Here is a 25,211-nt window from a genome sequence, read left to right on the forward strand (position 1 = left end):
GCTTTCTTTTTTAAAAAAAATTGAAGTATAACTGATATATTTATTTTTAACTTATTTTTATTGAAGTAGAGTCAATGTAAAATTACATAAATTATAGATATACAAGATAGTAATTCCCAATTTTTGAAGGTTATATTCCATTTATAGTTATTGTGAAGTATTAGCTATATTCCCTGTGCTGTACAATATATTTTATAGATAGTAATTAGTACCTCTTACTCCACCACTATTTTGCCCCTCTCCTTTGCCTCTCCCCATTGGTAATCACTATTTTGTTCTCTATATCTGTGAGTCTGTATTTTGGTATTATATTCACTAGTTTGTTGCATTTTTTAGATTCTACATATAATTGATAACATATAGTATTTATCTTTGACTTATTTCACTTAGCATAATGCTCTCCAAATTCATCCATGTCATTGCAAATGCCCAAATTTCATTCTTTTTATGGCTGAGTAGTATTCCATTGTGTGTGTGTGTGTGTGTGTGTGTGTGTGTGTATGTATCACATCTTCTTTATCCATTCTTCTGTTGATGGCACTTATATTGCTTCCATTATCTTCATAATTGTAAATAATCTGCTATGAACATAGGAGTACATGGATATTTTTTAGTTAGTGTTTTTATTTCGGATATATATGCAGGAGTAGAAATACTGGATCATATGGTAGTTCTCAGTTATTTTAGAAACCTCCATACTTTTCCATAGTAGCTACATCAACGTTCCCACCAACTATTTGCTAGGGTTCCCTTTTTCCATATCCTTGCCAACATTTGTTATTTGTGTTCTTCTTGATGATAACTATTCTGAAAGGTGTGAGGTGATAGCTCACTGTGGTTTCCACTTGCATTTCCATGATGATCAACAATATTGAGCTTTTCATGTACTTGGTGGTCATATGAATTTCTCTTTGGAAAACTGTCTATTCAGATCTTCTGCCCAATTTTTAATCAAGTTTGTTTGTTTTGATGTTGAGTTGTTTGAGCTGTTTATATATTGATATTTTGAATACTAAACTCTTATTGGTAATATGATTTGCAAATATTTTTTCCCATTCAGTAGGTTGTCATTTTGTTCTGTCAGTGGTTTCTTTTCCTGTGCAGAAGTTTTTAAGTTTAATTTTGTCCCAGTTGTTTATTTTTGCTTTTATTAATTTTTCCATGGGAGATTAACCTAAGAAAATATGTCAAAGAGTGTTTTGCCTATGTTTCTCTGTAGGAGTTTAATGGTTTCTGGTCTTACATTTAGGACTTTAATCTCTTTTGAGTCTATTTTTGTACACAGTATTAGAGAATGTTCTAATTTCATTCTTTCATATGTAATTGTTGTTTTCACAGCACCACTTATTGAAGAGATAGTCTTTTCTCCATTGTATATTCTTGCCTCCTTTGCCAGAGATTAATTGGCCATAAGTGCATAGGTTTATTTCTGGGCTCTCCTGTTCCATTGATCTACATTTCTGTTTTGTGCCAGGACTGTATTGATTTGATTATTGTACTATACTCTGAAGTTAGGGAGCCTGATTCTTCCAGCTCTCTTCTTTTTAAAGATTTTTTTATCTATTAGATATTTGGCTCATCAGTTTGTTTCATTGGTATCTTAGTTTTTGAGCTGCAAGACTTTTACTTCCTTAAGTAGGTTTATTCCTAGGTATTTTATTCTTTTAGATGTGATGGTAAGTGGAATTGTTTCCTTAATTTCTCTTTCTGATAGTTCATTGTTAGTATACAGAAATGCATGAGATTTTATATATTAATTGTATCCTGAAAGTTCACTAAATTCATTGAGCTCTAGTAGTTTTCTGGTGGTGTCTTTAGAATTTTCTATATATGATATGATGTCATCTGCAAAGAGTGATAATTTTATTTTTTCCTTTCCAATTTGGATTCATTTTATTTCTTTTTCTTGTCTGACTGCTGTGGCTAGGACTAGAATAGGCATCTTTCTCTTGTTCCCGATCTTAGAGAAAATGTTTTCAGCTTTTCACCACTGAATATGATATAAACTGTGGGTTTGTCATATATGGCTCTTATTATGTGGAGGTAGATTCCCTCTATGTCCACTTTCTGACGAGCTTTGTTTTGTTTTGATTTTCTATCATAAGTGGGTGTTGAATTTTGTTGAAAGCTTTTCCTGTTATCTATTGAGATGATCATATGGTTTTGATTCAGTTTGTTAATGTGGTGTATCACACTGATTTGTGGATATTAAAAAGATTCTTGCATTTTCGGATAAATCCTACTTGATCATGGAGTATGATCCTTTTAATGTGATGTTGGATTTGCTTTGCTAGTATTTTGTTGCATCTATGTTCATCACTGATATTGTCCTATAATTTTCTTTCTCTGTGATATCTTTGTCTGGTTTTGGTTATAAGGGTGATGGTGGCCTCATAGAATGAGTTTGGAAGTAATCCTCTTTGCAATTTTTTTGGGAATCATTTCAGAAGAATAGGAGTTAATTCTTCTCTAATTGTTTGGTGGAATTCACTTGTGAAACCATTTGGTCCTAGACTTCTGTTTGTTGGGAGTTTTTAGACTATTGATTCAATTTCAATTCTGGTATTTGATCTGTTCATATTTTATATTTCTTCCTGGTTCAGTCTTGGGAGATTGTACCTTATAACTTGGCCATTTCTTCTAGGTTGTACATTTTATTGGCCCATAATTGATCATAGTTGTCTCTCATGATTCTTTGTATTTCTGTAGTGTCAATTGTAACTTCTTTTTCATTTCTGATTTTGTTGATTTGGGTCCTCTCCCTTTTTTCTTGATAAGTCTGGCTGAAGATTTGTCAATTTTTGTTTATCTTTTCAAAGAACTAGCTTTTAGTTTCATTGATCTTTGCTATTATTTTTTAGTCTCTGTTTCAGTTATGTCCAATCTGATCTTTATGATTTCTTTCCTTGTACTAACTTTGGATTCTGTTTGCACTTCTTTCTCTAGTTCTTTAAAATACTGTCTTTACTTGACTTCCAGGACTTGGCACTCTTCTGGTTCTTCTCCTATTTCACTGGCTACTACTTCTCTGCCTCTTTTACTGATTCCTCTTCCTCCCTGTTTCCTCTAATCTCTGTGATCCCTAGGGTTACATCTCACAACTCTTTTCTATCTCTACTCATTCCTTTAGTGATCTCATCCAGATTTAAGGCTTTAAAATCTAAGTATAAAATGATGAACCCTAATTTGATATCCTCAGCCCAGACCTCTTCTCTAAATTGAAGAGTCATACTTCCCAAACAGAATTCCTGATCTTCACCTCCAAATGTGTTTCTCCCATTGTCATTCTCTTCTCAGTAAATGTCAACTCCGTCCTCAGATCTCCTCTCTCTATTGTTCTCCCTCTGCATGCAATATTTAAGGAAACCATGTTAGTATTACCTTTATATCCAGAATTCAACACTTCTCACCATTTCTGTTGCCACCCTGGTCCAGGCAACTTGATTTCAAGTCAGGATCATTACAGAAGCTTCATCTAACTAGACTCCCTATTTTTGTCCTTTATCACTGCATTTTATTTTCCACACAAAATTATGAGTGAACCTTTAAGACCTAAGTCAAGTCATGTCACTCAATACTCTCCAATGGCTTACATTTTACTTAGAGGAAAAGCAGCATTCTTATAATGGCCCATAAGATCCCATCTACTATGGCAGTGATCCCCATCATTTCCTACTCTGATCTCATCTCCAGCCACTCTCCCCTTTTGTTTGACTTTGCTGTAGCCACACTAGTGTCCTGACTCTTTTTAGAACATGCCAGTTATATTCCTGCTTATGGGTCTTTTTCCTTCTGCCTTGGGGAATTTCCCCCATGTATCCACATAACTCGTTCTGTCAGTGAATGAAATAACCAAAACAATTAATGAATGCTAAACAACCTCCTGAAGCCCTCATACACCCAAGCCCACAAGGCCACTCTTCGTCCTTATAGATACTCTCTCTGAGCAGTTTCAACTCTCACCTATAAGGTCCTGGCCTTGTTAGTCATTCAGTCATGTTCAGCTCCTTGCAACCCCATGGACTGTAGCTTGTGAGGCTACTCTGTCCATGGAATTCTCCAGGCAAGAATACTGGAGTGGGTGGCCATTTCCTTCTCCAAGGGATCTTCCTGATACAGGGATTGAACCCAAGTCTCCTACACTGCAGGAAGATTCTTTACTGCTGAGCCACAGAGGAAGCCCCTATAAGATCATGACTCCCAAATCTTTATATCCAGCCCAGATAGTTCCCTGACCTCCAGACCCACATCTGCAGTTGGCTACTGGCAAGGTAACTGCAAATTGTTCTGGAGGAAGTGGGCACCTTAATTTAGCTGATGTTCTGTTCACCACATCCTATACCAGGCTTCATTAGGCAGAGGAAAGAAGTGCTTTTAGTTTACATGAAGGTGCTAACTGTCTATCAACCAAGTCTTGTGCTCAGAACTGTCTACTTGGAGAGGTTGTCTTGTTAAACATTCACAAGAGAGCTACAAAAAGACTAGCTGAAACTCTGCCTCCCAGGCATCACGGCCTGAATGTTTCCACTGGCATCTCAAATACAACATATCCAAAAATGAACTCATCTTCTCTATCTCTACTGTGAATCCACTCCTGTTCTCAACTTCCAAATGTCTGTTAGTAGCATCATCATTTTCCCAGTCATTTAAGCTCCAAACCTCAGATATCTTCCTCCCACTACCTTCTGCCACTTGAAAGCAGAGTTTCAGGTTCTGTCAGTTCCATGACATTTCTTGTCTTTGGAATCCTGAGACCTCATTGTATCCATTCGACTCTAATCCAGTCTTAAGTAATTCTGAGAGCTGTTTAGGAAATTCATTCAGCAAATAGCTATGGAATCTGTGAGCCGCAGATGGGTAATTATCCATTTCAACTATAAAGCTGGTTTAAGTAGAATATCTAAGAAAAAAATGGAGAAGAATACCTCCTTTCCATGTCCCTCATCTGGATAGAAATGGGTAATGCAGAATGAATTATAGACTTAGAATATTGAGGTAGGAATTTGTAGCCCCATTCCTATTTTATAATACAATCCAGTATGGCACACTCCAATGTTCTGAACTTTTGTTTTCTCATCTGCAAAAAGTGAAGTAATTAAACAAGATGAACTTTCAATTTGCCTTGATCTAATAGTCCAAGTTTCTAAGACTTTTGCTGAAACACACACTTAACATCAGGGAAAAAGAAGGGGATTAGCCCTTATTAATTGGGGGAATTATAGTAATAAAGAGGGGGATTATACCTCCCTTTAAGTACCAAACTTATTATAACCATTATGCAATTTAATACTCAGTAAAACTAAATAACTCTGTGAAGTAGGGACTGTTATGCCTGTTTTTCAGTTGAAAAAGCTGAAGTTCAACTAAGTTAAATAAAGAATTTAGGGCCACACACTCAATAAAGACTGGGCATGACCTCAGGTCTCTTTGCCTTGAAAGCCTGTCTCCCAGTTATAGACATATAATTTGCTCCTGTGATGTTTTTAACTTAGTTGCCTTACTTTAATCCCAAGTTGCAAGACAATTTATTTTCAAACTGAGTGCACTAAATCAATCATCTAAGCATATTTATAATCACTTGAACTCTGGGGTTCACTTTTCTCTCCCTCTTATTGTCCAGTTCACTTCTAGCTACATATTGCAATAATCTTGAAGCATGGTGTTCCTCCAGGGAAAAAGTAGTTGTGCAAACTTTTCTGGCATTAGCAGGATTAATTACAGAAAAAGATACTTAGACTGTTCAGTTCAGTTCAGTTATGTCCGACTCTTTGCGACCCCATGAATCGCAACATGCCAGGCCTCCCTGTCCATCACCATGTCCCGCAGTTCACTCAAACTCACGTCCATCAAGTCAGTGATGCCATCCAGCCATCTCATCCTCTGTCGTCCCATTTTCCTCCTGCCCCCAAACCCTCCCAGCATCAAAGTCTTTTCCAATGAGTCAACTCTTCACATGAGGTGGCCAAAGTACTGGAGCTTCAGCTTTAGCATCATTCCTTCCAAAGAAATCCCAGGGCTGATCTCCTTCAGAATGGACTGGTTGGATCTCCTTGCAGTCCAAGGGACTCTCAAGAGTCTTCTCCAACACCACAGTTCAAAAGCATCAATTCTTCGGTTCTCAGCTTTCTTCACAGTCCAACTCTTGCATCCATACATGACCACTGGAAAAACCACAGCCTTGACTAGACGGACCTGTTAGGTGGCATAATTTATAACACCTTTCAGTCAAATTCTTGGCAGCATTCTTAGGACCCATTCCTTTCTCTCTTCTCTAATTGAGTCTCCTTTTTCTGATACTCTGGAAAAACTCTGTTGGAAAAGTCCACCTTTAGATGAGAAAGTGTAACCACATCCATTAGGATCACATCTACTAGTTGGAAGGTGAAAGAATCAACTTGTTGACTAGGCATTTTGGAATCTCCTGAGGTGCCATGACTGGTTTTGGTGATTTTTTAAAATTATAAATGATAGACTAGGGCTTTTCCCTACAATACCCACAATACTGTGAAACTACAAAACATCTACTAGTTTAAAAGTATAGTTACATATCTGTAGTCCTATTTTTCAATTCTATTGAAAACATAATGACTATTTTGATAAACATAAACAGGAGTGGAGTACATTAAGATTATACTACTCATTAGTGCAGACTAATTTGTATGACAGCAGCATTATCCAATAGGACTCCTAGGGAGGAAGACATAGAACAGGTAAATTTTGATGGGAAGAAGAGGGGTTATAGAGTTTGGGCAATGGTTCCAGTTGCTATAACTGAATTAGCCTATTATTTAATTATTATTTCTGTCTTTCCAGGCTAAGTCCTTCTTATCTAGACAGCTAGCAGACAGGTCTATGCTCTTCTTTGAAGAGAAAATGAGCTGGCAATTAGGTGGTGGCATGATGATGTGTTGGGTGCCTGGACAGGAAAAGAGTTATGTTTGGAGGAAGAAGGGTATGCCTGAAGAGACTGGGACTCTCTCAAAGCTAAACATAGAGAAGTGAGTAATGTGAAATGCCACTTCCTTTTTGTATCCCAGGCTATAAGTAAGGAGCATTTGAAGGGCAGTGAGCTTTTTTCAAAAAGGCCCTTCTGTAATACAGAGGTAACTGATGCATCGGGCAGCTGTGTCTATCAGTGATCATAGTTCCTCAGGGTTAAAGAATCAGTGACAATCAATGAGAGTCAAGAATCAATGAGGCACCCACTCTAAGCTGTAGAACTGCTGTAAAATATTTGGTCCTAGAGAGAGCAAAAACCAGAATAGAACAACAGTCTTCTACATCAGTTAGGGTTTGCAGAAAAGAGATAAGAACAGCACAATGTGAACTAACTGGATACTCTCTGATGGGATTAAGGAGAACAAGCAGGGTTTCAGACACAAAAGGATAAGGTGGAAGAACTGAGTGATTCCTATATAAGACAAAGCATGAGGTTAGCAATGACTAAAAAATTGTCAGAAGCCTGAGCTGTTTTGAGATCAGTTTTGAAAGGAGCAAGATAAGAAAACAAATCCTTAGAAGTTTGAACAATTTGAAGGTTTGGCAGGAATTGGTATAGACCAAATTGCCCCCAGCCAACTGCTTCATTTACTGTGTTTGTTCTGAGATTACTCATCCATATGATTAATTGCTTTTGACTGTGCTTCTTACATGTTTGTACATAGCAGTGTTCTGTTTCATTCATTTATGCATTCATAAATGCTTAATAAAAATGCTTTTTAAAAAAATGCTTTTAAATGCTTTAAAAAAAAAAAAAACTTGTGTACCTAGAACTGATGAAGCTATGAGCACTGAAAAAAATGATTGAAGCCATACATGTTTCCTGCCCATCAGCACTTTATAATATTGTTTGGGGGACAGGATTTTCACTCATTAAACAATTTCAAAATCATGATGATCCTGACATATTCTTGAAAGAAGTCAAGAAATTCAAAATTTGTGAGTTAAATAGTTCTTTTGGTATTCTGGTCCTGAGTGAATGATGGTGTCTACCATTATTTTCTGTAGGGAAATTGACTCTGAGCTGTAAATTTAGAACCAAAGTGCTTGTTATGAGTTGGGGTTCATCTAGAAGGTGGATGTTAAACTGAGCTGGATGAAGGACCATGGAAGAAGGGGAAAGTGATAGGCACAGATCCAGAGGCAGGGATTGCAAAGGTATACTTGGTAGCAGTAAATAGAAGGGTTTGATTAAAATCTAGTTTTCATGTTGAAGAGGTAAGGTAGGGTGTTAATGTAAAGTCTGTTGAACATCAACCTGAATATTCATTTGAATTCTATAGAGCTTTTGAGTAGAAGAATGGCAGGATTGCTTCTACTTTCTTCTTTGGTCATTTAACAGTATAGCATGTCTTTTCCACACATCATATAGTCTTTGAAAAGAGTGCACTTGAGGCTGAAATAATTAAATAAGAATAAGGTATTAAGAACTGTTTCTGAGACTTTTCCAGGATCCTTGTGGCCATTTAGAGCTTAAAATTAATATTCCCAGTTGAAGGCATTAGGTAGGGTACTCTCCTGAACTGAAGTGTGCCACCCTGGTATTTTTTGTTGTTTTTGGAGGATAATTGCTTTACAATGTAGTGGTGGTCTCTGTCATACATCAACACGACTCAATCATAATTGTATATATATCCTGTCCCTCTTGAGCCTGTGTCCCCTCCCCTATTCTACAATTCTAGGTGGTCACAAGGTGCCAGAATGGGCTCCCTGTGTTACATAGAAGCTTCCTGCTAGTCATCTATTTTACACATGATAGGGTATATATGTCAATGCTACTTTCTCAATTTGTACTAGCCTCTCCTCCCCCTGCTGTGTTCACAGGTCCATTCTCTATGTCAGTGTCTCCATTTCTTCTCTGTAAATTTACACCCAGGTGAAATCTCATGATAGAAGAACACTTCCATTTAGCAAACCATTATCAACATCTATGGACAATCACCATCTGGTTATAACAAACTTCACAATAACCTTAAAGACAGGAATACTCTTTTCTCCTTTCATATGAGAAAAGAGCTTTCAGGAAGGTTAATAGTAGTGCCTAGGAGTTCAGGGTTTTTAAAGCCACACAGATCTGGGATTAGAAGCTGACTCTGTCACTTCCTAGCTGTGTCACTTTAGATTTCTTCACCTGTCTGAGCCTCAGTTTCTTCATCTATAGAATGGAAACAAGCATCCATATCTCAAAAGGTTTCATGCAAAACTTTCAGTACAGAGTCTCTGGCACATAGCCTTCAGCATTCAGTAAGTGTCATCATTGGTTGAAAGTGGTTTAAGAATTTTGAGTGCATACAGCATGGAAGGGGCAAGAGTGGGGGTGGTCAAGATAAGAGCATGACTTCTGGAGCTAAGCTGCCTTGACTTGAACACCAGTTCTGCTTTGTGATCTTCTGCAAGTAACTTAAACTTTCTCTGTCTGAATCTTCTCGTCCACAAAATGAGAATACTAATGGTAACCACACCACTGAACTGTGAGGATTAAGTAAGTAAATATATGTAAAATGTGCTAGAACACTACCTGGCACATGGTGGTGTTGGTTTAGTCACTAAGTCATGTCCAACTCTTGTGACCCAATGGACTGTAGCCTGTCAGGCTCCTCTGTTCATAGGATTCTCCAGGCAAGCATACTGGAGTGGGTTGCCATTTCCTTCTCCAGGGGATCTTCCCAACCTAGCGATCGAACCTTGGTCTCCTACATTGCAGTCAGTTTCTTCATCGGCTAAGCCACTAGGGAAGCCCCCACCTGGCACATAGCAAACCTCCAGGCACTATGCTGAAGGTTTTATGTGCTTCATCTCATGTAATCCTCATTTGCCCTAGGAGGAGGTAGATACTATTATCCCCATTTCATATAAAAGGAAATTGAGGCTCAGGTGAATTATAGTTAGCAATGGGTCAAAGGTCACACCACTTGCAAATAACTCAAATGCAGGTCGGTCTGACTCTATAGCCCTGTAAGCCTGTTAACCATTGTTTCATAGTAAGACTTGCTTCTTTAGGAGCAGTTCAAATGTGATATTCCAGGGGTCATTGGGAATGAAGGGAGACTAGTCTGGCAGGAAAGCAAATTTGATGTGAGAATCGTCGAATCTGCAAGGCTGGAGGGGACTTTCAGAGGAGTATGTTTTGCTATTTTCTGTAGCAAGATGTGTCCCCTTTAGAGGTAAGCAGTCTGCTCTGAGTCCGTGCTGTAAACACTTTAGATTTGTGGTGCTTCATTAGAAAACTTGGGCAATATTTTGAAACACAAACTTCTACTTTAAAGGGCAAAAAGCTAATGAAAAGTAGTTGTAAAGTGAAGAGCCATCCTCCTAACTGACAAAGGTCAGTTATGCCAACTGAATACCATATTAAGAATCAAACAGGGAGCAAGGTTAAGAACACAAAAGAGTTGAGGTGGGTGGGATTGGGAAAGTCTCATAAGTCACATCCACAGCTGTGAAATACGACTTAAGAGGCAGGGCAGCAGCAGGAAGCAAAGATCCCAGAGTCTTAACCACTTGACAGTACTTAGAGTATCCCTTTCCCCATGGTCTTTACTTACAGAGTAATTCCTGTTTTCCTGCTTTCTTTTAGAGTGCTTGTGATCTGAAATTCTACATTTTGAGATTTTTTTTTTTTTTTGGTTTTCCATAATCAAACAATGAAAGCCCCACGGGTGGGATAATAATCATAATAAAAACTAATAGAGCATGTATCATGAGCCAGACACTGTTCTAAGTGCCTTACATATGTTAACTCACTTAATCATTACAACAGTCTTGTGAAAAAGATCCTACTAGTATCCCCACTTGATAGATAAGAAAACTGAGGTATAGAGAAATTAAAGAATGTATTCAAACCAGCTGATAAAAAGCAGAGCAAGAATTCAAACCCAGGTAGTTGGCATCAGGGTCTGCCTGTTACTCAACACATTATCCTGCTTCATTGGGCCATTATTTGCTACTAACACTTTACTTTGATCTAGTTTTTCTGCTTTTTAAGTTGTGATCACTGACCGAGAGCTAGGGAGATAAAATTCTCGAAGTCACTGAATTCACATGTGGGAACCAATAACAGAGCTGAATAAAACAGTTCTGGGCTTTCCTCCAGGGGAGGATGTATTGTGGGTAAAGATGTGAGTGTGCCAGTTAGAGAAGCCTTGGACTAGCCCTAAAGTTAATTGTGGCCCTTCCCCTGGCATTGTCATGATACACTCTTTCAGTAGCCTCTTCAGTGAGAGAATCCAATATGGTGTTTAAAAGCACCACCCATTGTTGTTCAGTCACTAAGTCATGTCTGACTCTTTGTGACCCCATGGACTGCAGCACACCAGGCTTCTGTGTCCATCACTATCTCCCAGATGCAGGCTCAAAAATTTGCCAACCATGTGATCTTATGTAAATTAAGTTTTCTATCAATAACTCTGGTAAGTTAGGAGAAAACTAGGAACAAACTCGCATGATTGTTAGAAGGAGAAATGAAATGATCAATGTTTGCAAAAAAAAAAAAAAGAGTAAGCAATCAGTTCATTGGGATGTTATTCCCTTTGGGAAACTTTTGGGAGCCTCAGTAGTTCATTTCTGAGCCTGACTTACCAGCCATTTTTGCCTTTTTCGGTTGTCTTTCAGGAGGTCTCTGAGGTCTTCATTCATTAGTCTCCATGGATTTTTCTTTCCCCTATATTCGGCTTTCAGTTTAAAGGAAGAGGGCATTTATTCAAACCAGTCAACCCTTTGGCAGCCTCAACCATGTTCTTTCCTAAAATGTGTCAGTAAATCCAATCATTTTGCTCAGGGTCAAAAGTGAAAGGAAACATGAACAAGAGATGGATGTTGAAAAGGCACCAAGATGGCAGGATCTATGTTCTTTATGAAGCCTTTTCCATACTATGGTCTGTGGAACATTAGTCTGAGATACTTCTGGGGGAATAAAAGATTTACATTGTCAGAAAGTTTGGGAAACAGAGCATACTATATCTGCTTCTCAGAAAACCATACTCCACACTAGTCTGTTAAAAACTCTAAATAATTTTATAATTATTAAATTTGTTTAACCTTGTCTTATCCAACACTTAAAAATTAATCTGACCTCAGAAACTTTCAGAGTGGGAAATTATCTTGATGCAATGGTCATCTCCAAGTATGCTATACTCCAGGCAAGCTATCCTAGAGGTCATAGGGCAGAAAGGCTTATAGACTGGATTAAGATGATTGAACCATATGGTTTTTTAAATATACAGCGAAAAGCAAAGGAAAATAGATGGGTGTCTTAATTCATAGGATATGGGTCTGTTGATATAGCTCATTAGTTCATTAAATTTTGGCTATTACACTAGTTATTTTCAGATGATAGTAACATTTAAAATTTTTTTATCAGAGTATAGTTAATATACAATGTTGCTTTACTTTCTGCTATATGGCAAAATGAATCAGCTGAAGGAAAAAGACAATTCACTGGACCCTGATGCTGGGAAAGATGAGAGCAGGAGAAGTGGATGGCAGAGGATAAGATGGTTGGATGGCATCACTGACTCAATGGACATGAGTTTGAGCAAACTCTGGGAAATAGTGAAGGACAGAGAAGCCTGGCGTGCTGCGGTCCATGGGGTTGCAGAGTTGGACATGACTTGGCAATTGACCACCAACAAAAATAAGTATATGTATATCAGTTCTTTTTTAGTTTCTTTTCCCATGTAGGTCATTATAGAGCACTGAATAGAGTTCCCTGTGCTATATAGTAGGTCCTTATTATAGTAGTGTGTATGTGTCAATCCCAATCTCCCAATTTATACTTTGCACCCCTCAGATTACAGTAACATAACTGACACGTTGAGTGCTAGGCACTGCACTATTGTTTGTATATATACTTAATACAGCCTTAGTTTTGCATATTTTGTGGTAGGGAAGTGAATAAAATGTTCAGTTCACAAAACACATGCTTGGTTTTATCCTAAGTCAATGACTAGAATACCTAAATTTTCTTATTTCTAACATCTGTATAGATTTAAATAAAAAGAAAATAAATGATCAGATTTTGCATGTTAAGCTGCTGGTGGACTGAACACATGCATTTAATTTCACTCCAAGAGTTTTCATCATTTCTTGGGTCCAGTGAAAACTTCTGGTGTAATTCAGACAAGGGTGAGAATGCTGAATCAAAAAAGGGGGAAATGAGTGAATCTATGTGTACTAAAGTCAGAATCCTCCTGCCTTTTCCCTCTACTCAACTTTTAAAAATGTTAGCAGCCAGATCTTTCTTCTGCAAACAGGAGATTAGAATCATATTTGCTGGGAAATCTTAGCAGCTTAGGAAGTATGACCCAAAGATACTGACATTAGAAAGTTCATCAGACCTCCTGAAAGATGCCTCTAAACTACAATAAAAGAATAATCTTTTAGAAGTGTAAAGCCTAGACGGATATACAGAAATAGAGGGAAGACAATAATATTTTGGAAGATAGAAAACAAATAGATTGAGGTGAACTAAATTAGCAAATCTGAGCAAGATAAATTCTGGACTAGCAGTGGCAAAAGCTGAGAGTCAACCTGGTTTACCCTAAAGAATCATCAAAATGATTACAATTGGAGGCACCATGTACCTCTGGACTGGGCATAAAGTAGAAACTATTAAAAGAAGATTGATGGAAAGCTGTTAAAGAAATAGACTCCAAGATCCCTTCCCTCAATTCCAAACTTTTAGGCTACTTCTCCTCCTCTACCTCAGCATAAAACTAGAGATTTATTCTCTAGAGATGGTAAAACTTTGAGTATCTGGACTTGTTGTTGTCCAGTTGCTAAGTCATGTCTGACTCTTTACAACCCCATATACTGCAGCATGCCAAGCTTCCCTGCCCTTCACCATCTCCCAAAGTTTTCTCAAACTCATGTCCATTGAGTCAGTGATGCCATCCAACCATCTTATCTTCTTTTGCCCCCTTCTACTCCTGCCTTGACCTTTCCCAGCGTCAGGGTCTTTTCCAATGAGTCAGTTCTTCGTATCAGGTGGCCAAAGTATTGGAGCTTCAGCTTCAGCATCAGTCCTTCCAATGAATATTCAGGACTGATTTCCTTTAGGATGGACTGGTTGGATTTCCTTGCAGTCCAATTGACTCTCAAGAATTTTCTCCAGCACTACAATTCAAAGGTATTGTTTCTTCAGTGCTCAGCCTTCTGTATGGTCCAACTCTCATATCCATACATGACTACTGAAAACACCATAGCTTTGACTACATGGACCTTTGTCAGCAAAGTAATATCTCTGCTTTTTAATATGCTGTCTAGGTTTGTCACAGCTTTTCTTCTAAGGAGCAAGAGCCTTTTACTTTTGTGACTGCAGTCACTGTTCACAGTGATTTTGGAGCACAAGAAAATAAAATCTGCCACTGTTTCCACTTTTTCCCCAACTATTGCCATGAAATCATGAGACCAGATGCCATGATCTTAGTTTTTTTTAATGTTGAGTTTTAAGCCAGCCTTTTCACTCTCCTCTTTCACCCTCATCAAGAGGCTCTTTAATTCCTCTTCCCTTTCTACCATTAAGAATGGTATCATCTGCATATCTGAGGTTGTTGATATTTCTCCCAGCTTTCTTGATTCCAGGCTGTGATTCATCAGCCTGGTATTTTGCATGATATACCTGCATAGAGTTGGACCAAAAAGAAGGCTGAATGTCAAAGAATTGATGCTTTTGAGCTGCGGTGTTGGAAAAGACTTGAAAGTCTCTTGGACTGCGAGGAGATCAAGCCAGTCAATCCTAAAGGAAATCAATCCTGAATATTCATTAGAAGGACTGATGCTGAAACTGAAGCTCCAATACTTTGGCCACCTAATGTGAAGAGATGATTCATTAGAAGAGACCCTGATGCTGGGAAAAATTGAAGGCAAGAGGAGAACGGGATGACAGAGGACAAGATGGTTGGATGGAATCACTGACTCATTGGACATGAGTTTGAGTAAGCTCTAGAAATGTGGTGAAAGACAGGGAAGCCTGGTGTGCTGCAGTCCATGGGGTTGCAAAGAGTTAGACACAACTGAGTCAATGAACAACAACACTGTGGATAGAAGTTAAATAAACAGGGTGATAATATACAGCCTTGATATACTCCTTTCCCAATTTTGAATCAGTCTGTTTTCCATGTCCAGTTCTAACTTGCTTCTTGACCTGCACACAAATTTCTCAGGAGGCAGGAAACGTGGTCTGGTATTCCCATCTCTTTAAGAATTTTCCACATTTCCATTTTGTTGTGTTCCACACAAAAATAGCATAGTTAGTGATGCAGAAATAGATGTTTTTCTGGAATTCCTTTGCTTTTCTATGATCAAATAGATGTTGGCAATTTGATCTCTGGTTCCTCTGCCTTTTCTAACTCCAGCTTGTACATCTGGATGTTCTCTGTTCATGTACTATTGAAGCCTAGCTTGAGGGATTTTGAGCATTACCTTGTTAACATGTGAAATGAGTGCAATTGTACGGTAGTTTGGACATTCTTTGGTACTGCCTTTCTTAGGGATTGGGATGAAAACTGACCTTTTCCAGTCTTGTGGCCATTGCTAAGTTTTCCAAAATTGCTGGCATATTGAGTGTAGCACTTTCACAGCATCATCCTTTAGGATTTGAAATAGCTCAGTTGGAATTTTGTCACCTCCACTAGTTTTGTTTATATTAATGTGTCCTAAGGCCCATTTAACTTTGCACTCCAGGATATCAGGCTCTAGGTGAGTGACCACACCATCGTGGTTATCTGGGTCATTAACTCCTTTTTTTGTATGGTTATTATGTGTATTCTTGCCCCCTCTTCTTAATATCTTCTGCTTCTGTTAGGTCCTTGCCATTTCTGTCTTTAATTGTGCCCATCTTTGCATGAAATATTCCCTTGGTATCTCTGATTTTCTTGAAGAGATCCTTAGTCTTTCCCTTTCTGTTGTTTTCCTCTATTCCTCTGCATTGCTCACTTAAGAAGGCTTTCTTATCTCTCCTTGCTATTCTCTGGAGCCCTGCATTCAGTTCAGTATATCTTTCCCTTTCACTTCTCTTCTTTTCTCAGCTATGTGTATGGCCTCCTCAGACAACCACTTTGCCTTCTTGAATTTCTTTTTATTTGAAATGATTTTGGTCACTGACCCCTGTAGAGTGTTACAAACCTCTGTCCATAGTTTTACGGGCAGTCTTTCTACCAGATCTAATCCCTTGAATCTATTTGTCACTACACTCTATGATCATAAGGGATTTGCTTTAGGTCATAACTGAAAGGCCTAGTGTTTCACCCTGCTTTCTTCAATTTAAGCCTGAAGTTTGCAATAAGGAGCTGGTGATCTGAGCCACAGTCAGCTCTACATCTTATTTTTTGCTGACCATGCAGAGCTTTTCCACGTTTTCCAGCAAAGAATATAATCAATCTGATTTCCAGATTGTCCATCTGGTGATGTCCGTGTGTAGAGTCTTTTCTTGTGTTGTTGGAAGAGGGTGTTTGCTATGACCAGTGCATTCTCTTGGCAAAACTCTGCTAGCCTCTGCCCTGCTTTATTTAGCCTCTGGACTGTATGATACCATGAATTGCTGACAGCTTGAGTATCATAAGTAACATGTTATTATGTGAAAATAATCCTGAATGCTAAAATCCTGGGTTTTTACCCCCCTTTAGGTTTGCAAGAAAAATTATGCAAAAGTTGGAAAGAAGGATAAAAGAATACAACATGTTCTTTTGATGTTATGCAGAACATTGTTTAATAAGCTCACCAAATGATGATTTAATTATCTAGGGAAATATACCTACATCTGACTGCTATTTATATCAAGGGTTCAGATTCTCTGTGTATTTTTATGTTAACTTGCAGATTTTACCCAGAAGAAATAAAATAATTTTTGTCCAGAAAAAAGATAACATCAAAATTATAGTTTTCATTGCCTCATTGTACATTAATCAGTTGTGTCTTATCTAGCAATCATACTCTACAATTCCTTCTTAAAGGACTATAAGTAAAATGCCTAGTTCCTCAAAATATCCTTTGAATCTGCTCAATCTTAGATTTGTATGAGAGTCATGTTTTTAATTTTTTAACATTTTATTTTGGCAGTTTCTCAAATGTTAGCAGTCAGACCTTTACCTCTAGGTGGGGAAATGAGAGTATTCCCTGGAAATTTGCCTAGCCAAAGATTAAAAACTTAAAGATACTGACTTCTGGTTTCCTAGCAAATGACCCAGTCAGATCTCCCTGTTTTTAGGATGACCATATACTTTATCATATAAAATAGAATTTTTGAGAGTAAGAGGAGGCTTTATTTTTTAATTGAAGTATAGATAATTTACAATATTGTGTTAGCTTCCGGTATACAGCAAAGTGATTCAGTTATATATGTATATATTTTTTCATATTCTTTTCCATTATGGTTTATTATAAGATATTGAATATAGTTCCCTGTGCAATACAGTAGGACCTTGCCATTTATTCATTCTATATATAATAGTTTGCATCTGCTAACCCCAAACTCCCAGCCCATCTCTTCCCCACCGTCCCTCCACCTTGGCATGCACATGTCTGTTATGTATGTCTGTGAGTCTGTTTCTGTTTTGTAGATAGATTCATCTGTGCCATATTTTAGATTCCACATATAAGTGATATCATATGGTATTTGTGTTTCTCTTTTTGACTTACTTCATTTAGTATGATAATCTCTAGGTCCATTCATGTTGCTGCAAATGGCATTATTTCATTATTTTTTATGTTTAAATAATATTCCATTATTTATGTACACACACATATCTTCTTTACCCATTCATCTGTTGATGGATATTTAGGTTTCTTCCATTTCTCGGCTATTGTAAATAGTGCTGCTATGAACATAAGGGTACATGTATCTTTTCAAACTGTATTTTTTTCCTTGATATATGCCCAGGAATGGAATTGATGGATCATATGGAAACTCTATTTTCACTTTTTGAGGAACTCCCATACTGTTCTCCATAGGGCTACACCAATTTACATTTTCACCATCAGTGTAGGAGGGTTCCCTTTTCTCCACACCCTCCCAGCATTTCTTATTTGTAGACTTTTTAATGATGGCCATTCTGACCAATGTGAGGCGGAACCTCATTGTAGTTTTGTTTTGCATTTCTCTAATAATTAGTAATGTTGAGTATCTTTTCATGGGCCTATTGGCCATCTGTATGTTTTCTTTTGAGAAGTTTCTGTTTAGTTCTTCTACGTATTTTTCAATTGGGTTGTTTTTTGTTGTTGAGTTGTATGCACTCTTATATTTTGAAAATTAAGGCCTTGCCGATCCCATTGTTTGCAAATATTTGGAATGAAGTAGAGAAAACTCAAAATAATGTCAAGAAAGATTTTGGATTTTCTAATAATAAAACAGGAAACCAGAAAATAACAAAGCCATCCTTTGAAAAGTCTGAAGGAAAAATATTGCTCAGTTCACTTCAGTCACTCAGTCGTGTCCAACTCTTTGCGACCCCATGGACAACAGCATGCCAGACCTCCCTGTCCCATCACCGACTCCCAGAGCTTACTCAAACTCATCTCCACTGAGTCAGTGATTCCATCCAACTTTCTCATCCTCTGTCATCCCCTTCTCTTCCGGCCCTCAATAGTTCCCAGCATCAGGGTCTTTTCAAATGAATCAGCTCTTTGCATCAGGTGGCCAAAGTATTGCAGTTTCAGCTTCAACATCAGTCCTTCCAATGAACACTCAGGACTGATCTCCTTTAGGATGGACTGGTTGGATCTCCCTGCAGTCCAAGGGACTCTCAAGAGTCTTCTCCAACACCACAGTTCAAAAGCATCAATTCTTTGGTGCTCAGCTTTCTTTATAGTCCAACTCTCACATCCATACATGACTACTGGAAAAATCATAGCCTTGACTAGATGGACTTTTTTTGGCAAAATAATGTCTCTGTTTTTTAATATGCTGTCTAGGTTGGTCACAACTTTCCTTCCAAGGAGTAAGCGAACCCCAATGATTAATTTCAGAGAAAATAAAAAATAGCAAAGGAAAAATAATAAAGATTACTTTATTGTTATAATAATGTAAACCCTGGTCTGGAATAAATATAATTATCTTGGGAATTTGGAAAGATAGAGGGCGCCTGTTATTTGTGGTAGGTAGGAAAAAGAATACCAAATTTTCATCTTCCAAACGGGCACTTAGATAGATATGCCTGAAACTGAAATTTCATGAGTTAGCAATACAAGCATATAAATTTATAGATATAAAGATTTTCAGGAAAAGAATCAGTGAAAATAATTGAAATGTTTTCCTAATGGGAAGGAAAAATGGAGTAAGGGAGGAAGAATAGGGACTGTTGTCTGGCCTAACAAATTTTAAGGATTAGTAGACTTATTATAATAGGTTAATGTGTGTGACTTTTATTTTTAAAATGTTTTTAAAAAGAAAACAAATAGTCATCTTTACATGTCATGGTTCAGGAAAAAATACTAGAGTTTGGAAAATTAAGTGCTTGGTTCAGGTTGAAGTTCATATTTAGGTAGCTTACAGACTTAATTCAAAAGAACAATGTAGAAAGAGTTTTCCCTTTCATAGAACCTATTTTGGCTCCTAAAATGCTTAAATTATTTTTTATCATATATGATCAAAATGGAATTGTTTTGAGGTAGTGTTTCCTTAGGTAACGAGTACGTAGAATCAGGAGATTTTTTTAAAATTTATTTTTAATCAAAGGATAATTGCTTTACAATATTGTGTTGGTTTCTTCCATACATCAACATGATTCAGCCACACATATACATGAATCAGGAGATTTTAATGAGTATCTGTTCTGCCACTGAGTTCTATATTATGTTGAACAAGTCATTCATCTTCTTTGAACATAAGTTTCCTCAGCTGTCAGATGGATGTAGTCAAAGAATTTATGTCTACTACATGCAGTGGGTTCAGAGTTCTCTCCTCCAGAACCCTGATTCCTATGTCAGAGGAATCTGGAACTCTTAGAGAAAAAGGCTAATGAAGGGGCAATGTTTTCTATATATTTGAAAACACTAGGTTCAGAGTGAAGTCTCAGGATCCAAAAGGTGGCTGCAGTGGGGATTGAGGGGGCAGGATTGAGGCCTATTTCACAGTGCTCCAGGTGTTCTTCACTTTTAAAGAGAATGTAGATATACATAGGGACTTCCCCAATGGCTCAAGTAGTAAAGAATCCACCTGCAATGCAGGAGACACAGGAGACATGGGTTCAATTCCCTGGGTTGGAAAGATCCCCTGGAGAAGGAAATGTCCACTTACTCCAGTATTCTTGCCTGGGGGAAAAAAAACATGCACACACACACACACACACACACACACACACACACACACACATGCATACATGGCTTTTGCACAAAACTTTGGGAGAAGGAGTTCTTCTTTAAAAATTTAATTAAATTGGAATGTTTCTGACTTGATAAATATAAAAAGTATTACTTGGATTCAAATTCCAGGTGTTTTCACTTACTGGTCCTTGTTGATGACCGCCATGGGTAAGTTACTTCTTGCTGAGTCTCAGTTTACCAACCAAAAAATACTATAGATTATGAAAAAAGGAGAATTCAAAGATCAGGGGATATTATTTTTGCATTCTCCCTGAACCTTCTTATGCCAATATCACAGACAGTTGTAAACTTCCACAAACCTCTGTCCTCTGTCCATACTAAATTTAGGGGTCAGCAGGCAAGGTTCTTTAAACTATGAAAAGCCCAAGTACCATTCTATGGCCTTGAATGGTTCTATATGGCCCACAGGAATCTTTGCCTGGGTCAGGCTGTAATCACTATTTAATGGGAAACAACTTCCTTCCTTCCTTCTTTTCTTTAGGGCATGACTCACAAATACCTGGCATCCAGGCCTCTATGACTCCTCTGCTCACACTGTTTTAATTCCTGACAGCTCACTGTACCTCTAACACAAAAGAACCATATTGTCCTGGGAATCGTCAATTTAGCATGTTTCAGTTGCCCACTCTGATCACAGAGTCACTCCTGAACCTTAAATGCTAACTGTTGAAAATTAATCTGACACTTCGCGCATTCTCAGATGGAGACAAATGGACTCTAAATATTTTAAAGGACATTTTCTCAAAGCATCCAGCAGAATTGAAGTCTCCTGATTTTTCATTTCTCCTAAAACCTAAGCCAAATAAGCTAAATCACCAATATTGATGCTTCAGTTCCTCTAAAAACAATGGCTCTGCATACATGCTAGGTGATCAGAATGCATTTGCTTATCAAAGTTGAAAATCCATTTTGAGGAGCTTGTATCTGTGGATCTGCCTTCAGCTGGGTTCCTGACACTGAAGAATGAGAGTTGGTTCACCTTCTCTTAAAGTGTTTTAACTGTGCTGTAGTTAAAAAGAAGGAGGGACAAGCATAGAAAGTAAACTAAATGAAGGCCAAGGATGATCTAGTAGTTATAGCAACAAAGGCTTGAGTTTTAATATTAATGGAATTTTCAATAATTGTTGTCTTAATAGATTTCTTAAGTAGCTCTAAATTGTGAACCTTAATAAGCATTATTTAGGCAAATTTTTAATGGATGGATCCTTCTGAACTATGACTCACCCCTTAGAAGAATCAGAAAAATACTACCCTCTGAGAGTGGGTTTTTTTTTGTATCTGTAGCAGTATTTGTCTCTTTTTTAACCCAGCATCCTGCCGAATCAAGACAAACCTGCTGGAAATGGACATTTAAGATCAAAGGTATAATTGAGAGAGGCTGAAGGAAAAAAAACACTAAGGATGCTAGTCATCATTTTGGTGTTTACTATTGTTGGTTGTTATGACCCAGTTGTGAATCCTTTCCTCTTTTCACTATATACTCCTCTCCAGTTTACCTTGTCCTCACTCACTCTCATGGCTTGAAATACCATCTCCATGGTATTTCTTATGGCTCTCAAATTTCTATCTCCAACTTGGTCTGAGTTCCAGACTCCAATATGCAACTGCCTACTGGACGTTGTGATTTGGATGTCAGCGAAACATCTCCAAATCAACACATCCAAAACTATACTTCTTGTCTTCTCGTGCCACTGCTCCTACTTCAGTTCAGTTCAGTCATTCAGTCATTCCGACTCTTTGTGACCCCATGAATCACAGCACACCAGGCCTCCCTGTCCATCACCATCTCCTGGAGTTCACTCAAACTCACGTCCATCGAGTCCATGATGCCATCCAGCCATCTATCCTCTGACGTCCCCTTTTCCTCCTGCCCCCAATCCCTCCCAGCATCAGAGTCTTTTCCAATGAGTCAACTCTTCACATGAAGTGGCCAAAGTACTGGAGTTTTAGCTTCAGCATCATTCCTTCCAAAGAACACCCAGGGCTGATCTCCTTCAGAATGGACTGGTTGGATCTCCTTGCAGTCCAAGGGACTCTCAAGAGTCTTCTCCAACACTACAGTTCAAAGCATCAATTCTTTGGCACTCAGCCTTCTTCACAGTCCAACTCTCACATCCATACATGACCACAGGAAAAACCATAGCCTTGACTAGACAGACCTTTGTTAACAAAGTAATGTCTCTGTTTTTGAATATGCTATCTAGGTTGGTCAAAACTTTTCTTCCAAGGAGTAAGCATCTTTTAATTTCATGGCTGCAGTCACCATCTGCAGTGATTTGGGAGCCCCCCAAAACTAAAGTCAGCCACTGTTTCCCCATCTATTTCCCATGAAGTGATGGGACCACATGCCATGATCTTCTTTTTCTGAATGTTGAGCTTTAAGCCAACTTGTTCACTCTTCTCTTTCACTTTCATCAAGAGGCTTTTTAGCTCCTCTTCACTTTCTGCCATTAGGGTGGTATCATCTGCATATCTGAGGCTATTGATATTTCTCCCAGCAATCTTGATTCCAGCTTGTGTTTCTTCCAGTCCAGTATTTCTCATGATGTACTCTGCATATAAGTTAAATAAGCAGGGGGACAGTTTACAGCCTTGAATTACTCCTTTTCCTATTTGGAACCAGTCTGTTTTACCATGTTCAGTTCTAACTGTTACTTCCTGACCTGCATACAGGTTTCTCAAGAGGCAGGTCAGGTGGTCTGGTATTCCCATCTCTTTCAGAATTTTGCACAGTTTATTGTGATCCTCACAGTCAAAGGCTTTGGAATACTCAATGTAACAAACACAATTCTGGGTACTTGAGATATAGCAATAAACAGGTTTCTGACTTCCAGAATTTACATTTTATTTTATTTTTTTAAATATACATTTATTTATTTTAATTGGAGGCTAATTACTTTACAATATTGTATTGGTATTGCCATACATCAACATGAATCTACCACGGGTGTACACCTGTTCCCCATCCTGAATCCCCCGCCCACCTTGCTCCCCATCCCATTCCTCTGGGTCATCCCAGTACACCAGCCCCAAGCATCTTGTATCATGCATCGAACTTGGACTGGCGATTCATTTCACATATGATATTATACATGTTTCAATGCCATTCTCCCAAATCATCCCACCATTGCCCTCTCCCACAGAGTCCAAAAGACTGTTCTATACATCTGTATCTCTTTTGCTGTCTTGCATACAGGGTTATCATTACCATCTTTCTAAATTCCATATATTTGCATGAGTATACTGTATTGGTGTTTTTCCCTCTGGCTTACTTCACTCTGTAGGCTCCAGTTTCATCCACCTCATTAGAACTGATTCAAATGTATTCTTTTTAATGGCTGAGTAATACTCCATTGTGTATATGTACCATGACTTTCTTATCCATTCATCTCTAATGGACATCTAGGTTGCTTCCATGTCCTGGCTATTATAAACAGTGCTGCAATGAACAGTGGGATACACGTGTCTCTTTCAATTCTGGTTTCCTCAGTGGGTATGTCCAGCAATGGGATTGCTGGGTCATATGGCAGTACTATTTCCAGTTTTTTAAGGAATCTCCACACTGTTCTCCATAGTGGCTGTACTAGTTTGCATTCCCACCAACAGTGTACGAGGGTTCCCTTTTCTCCACACCCTCTCCAGCATTTATTGCTTGTAGACTTTTGGATAGCAGCCATTCTCACTAGCGTGAAATGGTACCTCATTGTTATTTTGATTTGCATTTCTCTGATAATGAGTGATGTTGAGCATCTTTTCATGTGTTTGTTAGCCATCAGTATGTCTTCTTTGGAGAAATGTCTGTTTAGTTTTTTGGCCCATTTTTTAATTGGGTCGTTTATCTTCCTGGAATTGAGCTGCAGGAGTTGCTTGTATATTTTTTGAGTTTAATCCTTTGTCAGTTGCTTCATTTGCTATTATTTTCTTCCATTCTGAAGGCTGTCTTTTCACCTTGCCTATAGTTTCCTTTGCTGTGCAGAAGCTTTTAATTATAATTAGGTCCCATTTGTTTATTTTTGCTTTTATTTCCAATATTCTGGGAGGTGGGTCACAGAGGATCCTGCTGTGATTTATGCCAGAGAGTGTTTTGCCTGTGTTCTCCTCTAGGAGTTTTATAGTTTCTGGTCTTATGTTTAGATCTTTTATCCATTTTGAGTTTATTTTTGTGTATGGTGTTAGAATGTGATCTAGTTTCATTCTTTTACAAGTGGTTGATCGGTTTTCCCAGCACCACTTGTTAAAGAGATTGTCTTTAATCCATTGTATATTCTTGCCTCCTCAGTTACAGATAAGGTGTCCAAAGTTGCATGGATTTATCTCTCGGCTTTCTATTTTGTTCCATTGATCTATATTTCTGTCTTTGTTCCAGTACCATACTGTCTTGATGACTGTGGCTTTGTAGTAGACCCTGAACTCAGGCAGGTTGATTCCTCCAGTTCCATTCTTCTTTCACAAGATTGCTTTGGCTATTTGAGGTTTTTTCTATTTCTATACAAACTGTGAAATTATTTGTTCTAGTTCTGTGAAAAATACCATTGGTAGCTTGACAGGGATTGCATTGAATCTATAGATTGCTTTGGGTAATATATTCATATTCACTGTATTCATTCTTCTGATCCATGAACACAGTATATTTCTCCATCTATTAATGTCCTCTTTGATGTCTATCAAAAGTATTTTATAGTTTTCTATATATAGGTCTTCAGTTTCTTTAGGTAGATATATTCCTAAGTATTTTATTCTTTTTGTTGCAATGGTGAACGGAATTGTTTCCTTAATTTCTCTTTCTGTTTTCTCATTATTAGTGTATAGGAATGCAAGGGAGTTCTGTGTGTTGATTTTATATCCTGCCACTTTATTCATTCATTAGCTCTAGTAATTTTCTGGTGGAGTTTTTA

At 37.9% G+C, this 25,211-nt stretch overlaps 1 long non-coding RNA gene across 1 annotated transcript; it reads right to left on the reverse strand.

Annotated features, from left to right (window-relative positions):
• Positions 1-792: 792 nt before the first annotated feature.
• On the reverse strand, positions 793-24,077 carry LOC120881404. The gene is made up of 2 exons (XR_005725297.1): positions 24,016-24,077; positions 793-828 (listed from the first exon to the last, which is right to left on the reverse strand). It is a non-coding gene; the product is annotated as an uncharacterized LOC120881404 (long non-coding RNA).
• Between the last annotated feature and the right edge of the window lie 1,134 nt (positions 24,078-25,211).

This window comes from Oryx dammah, unplaced genomic scaffold (assembly GCF_014754425.2).
Source record: "Oryx dammah isolate SB20612 unplaced genomic scaffold, SCBI_Odam_1.1 HiC_scaffold_23, whole genome shotgun sequence".
Taxonomy (NCBI): Eukaryota; Metazoa; Chordata; class Mammalia; order Artiodactyla; family Bovidae; genus Oryx; species Oryx dammah.